Genomic DNA, 8,705 nt, shown 5'->3' on the forward strand with positions numbered 1-8,705 from the left:
CCTGAACGCTCCTCATTTTAGAACTAAATCAACTCATATTTCATATGAAGCAGTAGCTTTAGAAATAAAACATGGTCATTTTCTTTATGAAAAGATCCAGAAATGCCTCTTTTTCCTCTTTTGAGACATCTTAATTTCATCCGATGCTGACTAGGATGATGGGAAATCTACTCCAGCAGATATGAAGAACACAAAGTTGGAGAAACCTGATGTAGGGCTTCCTGGAAGTTGGGGGTTTACTAATAGGGGTGTGGACGAAATAAGTAAGAAATGTTCTTTCACTTCCCAAATTTTCAACATAGTAGTAATTCAACATTTCAGTTGAGCATTTTAAAAATGAATTTCAGTCATCTAAACCAAAGTGGCAGGCACAGTTACACAGGGAATGCAAGCAAATCAAATGTAAGTGTTTTAAGTGCAAACAATTATCTTGATGTAATAGTAGGAATTTGGGAAATTATGGAAGATTTTCTCTAACTACACTTTCGCTTGCGAGCAAGTAATATCGAAAAGTCGATATCACAACTACAACAAAAACAATCCAAAGATTTCTCACCATTAATGAACAATTACAAATCATGCTTCTCTCACTCTAACCAAATTTAAGACTATTTTTTCAGATACATTACTGGATCATCTCCAGCTATAGCTCTTCCTGAGGAAATATTATCCCTGTCTATTAGCGAACACTCAAACAAGCAAGAGACTTTAACAGCTGCAGCAGCATCTATATTTCAAGATGAAAATCATCCCCAATTGTGTCTTTGCCAGGAACTGGTTTCTTCTTTAGGCACGTATTTTGCATTCCCTATGATAGACTGGCCTTGGCTAGTACTTGGATGGGAGACTACCAATGAATTCCATCTGCTTTAGACTATATTGCATAGGAAGGAGTTGACAAAACCACTTCTGCTTCTTGTCTAAGAAATTCATAGGGTATGTTGAGAATTTCTGGAGGAAGTTTTTACAATAGCAAGTGCAGGCAGAAAGTAGATCACAATCTATCTAGTGGCAAATCACTAAACAGTTTGCCATGGATTGGAATAGATCTGGTTTCCTTTTTAATGATAGCAATAATACTTTCCCTGTAATATGCTTGTAGAATCCACGGTCAGTAGTAACTCAGAAGTAAATTTATATATCAAGGTTCAGGTCATCCCAATACATGATTAATGGAATTGAATCACGTATTGGCTTCACCTCTTGAACCACTCTTTTGCACCTAGATTTGGATGGCAGAGCATGCAGAGCTGGTAATAAAATGCAGACACAACTAGGTCACATAAGACTTTCCCTTATACCGAGTAAGACCGTTGCTCTGTCTAGCCCAGTGGTTCCCAATCTTTTTTTTTTTTTGATCAGGGACCACTTGACCAGGGACCACTCTCCAACATTAGTACCAAAAGGGTTACAAATCAATTTTTGGTCAACTTTAGATTTGGTTTGGTTATTTGGAGTGCTGATTCAGAAAATTGCATTGGATAGACCACACCAGCTCTGAATTCTGATAGAGAACATATGCCATCCAGTAGTCGCCATCTGCTTGCCCACAGAAAACCATAATTAATAAACTTTGGCACTACAAGAGGGATTTGCAAGACCAGTCACTGTTCACTCTGATTGCATTCTTATGGCTTTCAGGAAAAATTCCCCCTTTAGACCCTATTGTTTCCTTCCAGAGCTTAACTTCCAAAATCAAACAATGGATGTGTTCAGTGTGATGCGGTGGAGTTGTATATAAAATTATAAATAAAGGTCATGTGTATATAGCATTCCTTCTGCTTTGCTTATTTTTCCAAGTCATTTACTATGACAGAAGAACTTTGGTTTGTTCATGTAAGGAAACATGTTCATGAACATTACAATAATATGCATGCAAAATGTATCATTCTGTGTATTATACACACAAAAAGAAAGGCAACATGCCAACACAGGTTGGTGTACATAAACCCCACAGGCTGAAAGCAGCCTGATAATTTATTGAATTTTTCTGTCCCAATCCAAAATTCATGATTTCTTGGATTCACAGCATTTGTCATTTTATTTGAAACATGTTTGTACATTTTGACAATGTGACACATTTTAAGAAGCTTTAAATAAAATTAGTAAATAATTTTTAAACTATTCATTAAGTTTCAGTTCTGTTTGTAAAAAGTTATGTCAGTCTCTGTGTTAGATGTCAAGCTAGTAATCTTTGAAAATGGGGCTAATTAATACAAACTGGTGGTATAGACAGGTCCTTAGCCTAAACTTTAACAAAAAATACTGAATCTTTGTTAGAATAAAGTTGAGCTCCTTTGGTAGTATCTTAAAGACTGAACTGAAACCTGGGGTAGATTCTGTTACCCCACTGACATTGGAGTCATGCAGAGTATAACCATCCAAACAGCTTTCTACCTTTTCATTACACTCAGCTACTTTATATGTAGGATTAAATCCCAATCTTATTTGGAAGAATCTGTGGCTAACCATAAGAGAAATTTGTTTTCTCCTTTGAGTCTATAAAGTGGCAGTGGGCCATATTGAACAGGAGAAGTAGCTCTGGATTCTGGAGATCTATATTAAAAACTTGGAGAGTTGCTGATTCAGTCTTCCCAATTATACATAGAAATAAATGTCTTGTATAGTATTATTTTAACTCTTGGAACACCATAAAGGGAGGAAAAGCTAAGATCCTGTTTGGGTAAATTCTTTTAAAGTCATCACATAAAGAGTCATCCAGCACTTCCATCCACAATTACACTTTGTTCATGTAACCATGTGGATCATAATAAATTTACTGTGTAGATCATAATAAATTGTGGCAAGTTCTTGGCAGGATGGGAATACCAAGCCACCTTGTCTGACTCCTGAGGAATCTGTATAATGATCAACTAGCAACTGTGAGTACAGACCACAGAACAACAGACTGGTTCAAGAGTGGGAAAGTACAGCGGGAATGTATACTCTCACCCCACCTATTCAACTTGTAAGCAGAACACATCATGCAACGTGCGGGGTTTGACGAATCCAAGGCTGGAGTTTAAATTGCTGGAAGAAATATTAACAGCCTTAGATATGCAGATGATATCACTTTGATGGCTGAAAGTGAGGAAATGCTGAGGAGCCTTATAACCAAGGTAAAAGAAGACAGTGTAAAAGCTGGGTTGCAGTTAAACATTTAAAAAACTAAGATTATGGCAACCAGACTGATTGATAACTGTCAAATAGAGAGAGAAAACATGGAACCAGTGACAGACTTTGTATTTCTAAGCACAAAGATGACTGCAGATGCAGACTGCAGCCAGGAAATCAAAATATGTTTCCTGGGAGGAGAGCAATGCCCAATCTTGATAAAATAGTGTAGAGACATCACACTGGCAATGAAGGTCCACATAGTTAAAGCAATTGTAGTCCCAATAATAATAACTTATGGATGTGAGAGCTGGACCATAAGGAAGGCTGAGTGAAGGAATAGAGACACTTTTGAACTGTGGTGTTGGACAGTGCCTTGGATCACAAGATCAAACCAGTCCATACTCCAGGAAAGAAAGCCTGACTGCTCACTGGAGGGAAGGATATTAAAGGCAAAGATTAAATACTTTGGCCACATAACGGGATAGCTTGGAGAAGACAATGTTGCTGGGGAAAATGGAAGGAAAAGGTAAGAAAAGGCACGTGCAAGATGGATTGATGTTATCCTTGAAGTTACTGGCTTGACTTTGAAAGAGCTGTGGATGGCCATGGCCGACAGGGAGCTTTGGCATGGGCTGGTCTATGAAGTCACAAGAGTCGGAATTGACTGAACAAATAAACAACCATGTAACCTACCTGTCTGGAACTGGGACACTATTTAGCAGATGGGAAAGAGCAGGGATAGACAGCATGTGAGTATGTTTCTACATACAGAAGCATGAAAACGATGTTTCCCGGGGACCCACTGCAGATGCTAGAGGGTAGAAGATGGGGACAACTGTGACGGCAGGAAGGTAAAATGGAAATTAAGAGAGTGCAGCAAAGGAAAGGAGTCTGTCAGAACATTGTGCTCCATGGTGCAGGATCTCATCCCTATTTTTCTATTACATGAGTGGAAAAAAAGTTATACTTGACATTGTTCCGTGCTCATTACTTTCTGAAGTGGAAAGATATTCAGTGTATCATTTCAATGACAGCAAAACCTTCAGCTTTCAAAGATTCTGTAGAGAGTGAGTACCCAAGAGAGCTTTTTCCCCAAACCAGTAAAGCCAGGCATTGTTTTTATCATTACTGTCACACAAGGTGTGTGCACTCCAAATTCCAATAGCTTGAAATAGCCAATTGCCATTAAAGGCGATTAAGCACAAATTGAGTTATATAAAAGTTCAGACAAAAGGAAATACCTATATTCACTTGTTAGTCCAAGTAAAGTAGACCCATTCTATCAATGGAATTTACACAAGTATTGATGACAAGCTTCCATTGATTCAATTGACTTACTCAAGATGGAAGTAACAATTGAAGTTAGATCTGTGGACGCCATTACAGCAATGGTTTCTTTTTAACAGTCTTTATCTGCAAGTCAGGACCCAAAAAGAATCAGAGAACTGTAAGTTTAGATATGTTGAGGGAATGGTACAAGATTGATGGTTTTATAAGAATAATGATCATAAAATTAGATTATTGTTTAATTGTTCGCTAGCCTTATAATTAAATTACTGCTGATTGCTAGCATTTTTTTACATTTTCCCATAAATTAAATTAAGTTGCTAAGAAACAATTTCACACCCTATTGCTGTTTCATAAAGGGTTTTTTTTTTAAGTAAACCCTCTTTTGCCATTTTTTAATGAATACAGCTCAGCATTGCTTTATGGATTTTAGTGCGTCTACTCTAATCAAGTTCTCATTTTAGTGGACTTTATTGTTGGAATCTAAGGGATCGTACCTGCATACAGAGGGAATGTAGGGCACCTTTTTTAGTTCTTCACTCAGTACATTTATATCCCACCTTTTCTCCAATGAGCGGATGTCAGCATACACGGCTGTCTTCTGTCCACTTCATCCACAGACTGAGCAAGATAGATTAGGCTGAGAAAATGTGTATAATTCATGAGTCACTTATGGAGGTTTGTGGTTCAGTGGGGACTAAAACCTCCAAAGTCTCAGTTCAGTCAAGGGGTGAGCAGCTACTAGGGCTTGAGGTCACATGAACCTTCTCATGACATCATGAGAAGGTGTGTATATACACACACACACCATATTTCTACCATCCTCACAAAATAGTTTTGCCTCCATGTAGCCAGTAGCATATCTGAACCTCCAGTAGATCCTACTGTGATTTCTGTTACTCTTGGAAAGTTCTGGTTACAAGTTCTTTGAAAGAGTTGTTTTTTGCTTTCAAAGCATTTCTGATTTTAGGTAACCCTAAGGCAAACCATCATGGGGCTTTCTTGGCAGAATTTTTCAGAATGCATTGTTCTTTTCCCTTCCTCTAAGGCTGAGAGTATATGACATAAGGGATGGCAAATTCCCCAAATGTATCAGAGTGGTCAGTTGCTCCCCCTGGAGGCTTGGTGGTGATATTAGCCATTTTGGTACTCTTCCATTATCTGGGCAGAGGCCACAAGGGGGCGGTAGAAAGAAAAGGAAAGTCAATTTTATGGTGTGAGGAGTTGAAGGAGGAAAACCATTTTCCCTATTTTCGCTAGCTATTCCCCTCCCCACTTCCCATTTCATAACCGAGTGTTGTTTCCATGACGCTGACATAGGTGGGGGGAATAAAAGAAAAGCAGGGAGAAATGGTTTTCCTCCTGCAACCCACCCTCCACACCCGTACAATGATCTAGCCTTCTCTCTCTAGCACCCTCTTGTGGCCTTCGCCCAGATAATGAAACAGTGCCACCATTTTTAATGAAGGAGGGTGAATTGAGCAGGCTGCATGAAGTCCATGGCCAACACTTTCTTCAACCTTCTTCTAGCCACTACACTGGCTTGAGAGCAATTTAGTCATCCCGTCTTCTAGGAAGAGTTCAGACTTGATTGTCTAGGAACTATTTATTTTGGGGGTTTTGTACTAGCTGGTATCTGTAAAACTTTCCTCCAGCGCCACATTTCAAATTTTGATTTTCTTCCTATTAGCTTTCTTTTCTGTCCATTTCTCAATCCCATACATAGAAATATGATGTCCTGGATGATCTCGGACTTTGGTATTCACTGAGATATGTTTATACTTATGTTCAGCCATTCTAAGTCATAGGTTTCTATGGCCTATTTTTTGATCATTTTTGTCCCTGTTTTCAGGATTCCTAATATTTCCCATGGCTAAATCTTTTTTTTCTTATTATTTACCAATTTTTACCAATAAATGAAAAACTACCCATTGTCTCAGTATTATTTATTATTGCCTTGATTAACAGTGCAGCTCTTATCTGTGACGACATAATGTCACTACTGGTTGACAGCATTCAAAGCAGTGCTATGTTCACAAACAGTACAGACAGATGCTGTAGCATTTTTGCAAGGTAAGTACATCCTGTGAACGAAGAGCAAAATGCTATCTTGTGAGCCATTATATGAAGATGGATCAAACAAAGTAATCTCAGGCTTGCAGCATGCATATTTGGTGAACCAATTATTGCAAGGAAATACAGAACATTTTTGGGCCTATTATCTTATCTTGGATAAAAATCAGTGCATATATAAAAGGAAAAAAGTCTTGTTAACAAGTGTAGAATTCGACAGCATTGGTATGATTCCTGAACGAGCTACTGCTACAACTAGTATGGGAGTTTCTGGAAGGACTGGTATACATTTTTTATTCCTAGGAATGTCGGAATAAATCACAATTCCTGTGGGCCTTCTTGGTGACCTCTAAAGGCCACTGTAGGAGAACGGCCTGCTCTGTTTCCACAAACTAAAATCTACGTATTGTCGCAGGGTGGACTGTAATATTTTAGAATGGGTTATAAAGTGCTATAAAAATCTCTAGGCACTAATGCAAAGGGTTCCTGTTAGGAATATAAATCTTCACTCATTTCATTCTTACATGCAAGTAAATATAATTCCAAAACTCTTCTCCCCACTAGTGAGTTTGGAAGAACGCTTTTTAAAACAATATTCTACATTTCAGCATTTATTTCTACAAAATATATTGTGCTTTTTGTACAGCAAATTGTATTGGGCACAGAATGCATGTGTTCTTTATTAAAACATTTTGCCAAGAAATATATAATTTTTGCACAAAAACCTTTTTGCTGGGGGAAAAAATTGTACATGAGCTTTTCACCCAAAACTTTGAAACACTCTCCCAAAGTTGGCCATTTTTATGGGGCTTCTCAAAGACTCACAGGAGATTTGATTTTTTTTTAAAAAAAGATGGCTACACAGAATACAGGATTGGGTATATAGACATAATATCAAAATATTCATGCATCCATCTTTGTCCACAGCAAATCTGTAATACCTGATATACCCTAGGATGCTGATCACCAACATAACAAGACATAGGACCTCATCAGACAAGGGAGTTTTCCCCATCCTAGCGCTCTACTGAGATGGAACCCAGAAGGGAGCCTGACGGAGCCCAACGTATGACGCAGGTCTACTTCCAGCAGCACCCCATCCTGGCTCTGTCTCGGCGGTATGCTCAGAGGAAGCCCTGAGGATATGGGTGACTACTCATATCTTCACGGGAGGATGCTGGGGACAGCCAGGAAATCCTGTGGGATGTCAAAGGGATGAAGCTGGGTGCTACCCCATGGTTTCCCCTGCTGTCCCCTGCTTCCGGACCTCCATCTGATGAGGTCCATAGTGTGACCTAACTTTACAGCAGGACTGACAATCTCATTTCAAAAACAGAAGATAGAATTTCATTTTGAACTCCCTTCAATGGAAAATTTGTCAGAATAATTAGCCATTTTATCATTAGAATTCATTCATTATTCCAACAGATTCCTGAGGTTGTTTTTTAATCGTGTCAGAAGCTACTTGAGAAACTGCATGTTGTTTCTGATGTGAGAGAATTGGCCATCTGCAGAGACGTTGCCCAGATGTGTTACCATCCTGTGGGGGGCTTCTTTCATGTTCCCACATGGGAAGCTGGAGCTGACAGATGGGAACTCACCCTGTCTCATGGATAAGAGGGTGATGGAGAGGGAATGTTTACTTTCTTATCATTGAGGAAAAAAAGTGAATATTTGGCACTTCTTCTCATTAAAAATAAATCAAAATATGTTTCACTTATGAATTCTAGACTGCATGTAAACCATCTCTGCTGTTTCACATCCACCTAATGTCCCAACACAAATTCTCTGTGAGTCTAGACATTGGGCATAAATGTTTATGAGCCTGTGGTTTGCTTGGGTTTCCATTTGTATAAATGTGTGTTCAATCGACATTTCTCAGTTAAATTTACTGGTAGGGAATACACAAGAGTTAAGGACTCCAAGATAGTGAATTTAAATCAGAATCCTTCAGTAACACACAAAACTTTGCGAACACTCCAAAAGCTTCCCAAGAGCTGAGTGGGAGTGGCTTAGCCAAACGAAAGAGGAAAATGAGAAAAGCTTTCATAAATGAAAACAAATATGAGGTTTCACCTATAATGGACAAGTAAATGTGCACTGTGCGCAATAAATATATTTATCTCTCTATCTCCCTCCGCCCCCCTCTATATATTCAACTATCATTACATTAAAATATAAAGTATCTGTGCTTATTATACTTAAAATTATGCACATGCCCTATGCCT

The sequence above is a fragment of the Anolis sagrei genome, chromosome 2 (genome assembly GCF_037176765.1).
Source record: "Anolis sagrei isolate rAnoSag1 chromosome 2, rAnoSag1.mat, whole genome shotgun sequence".
Lineage (NCBI taxonomy): Eukaryota > Metazoa > Chordata > Lepidosauria > Squamata > Dactyloidae > Anolis > Anolis sagrei.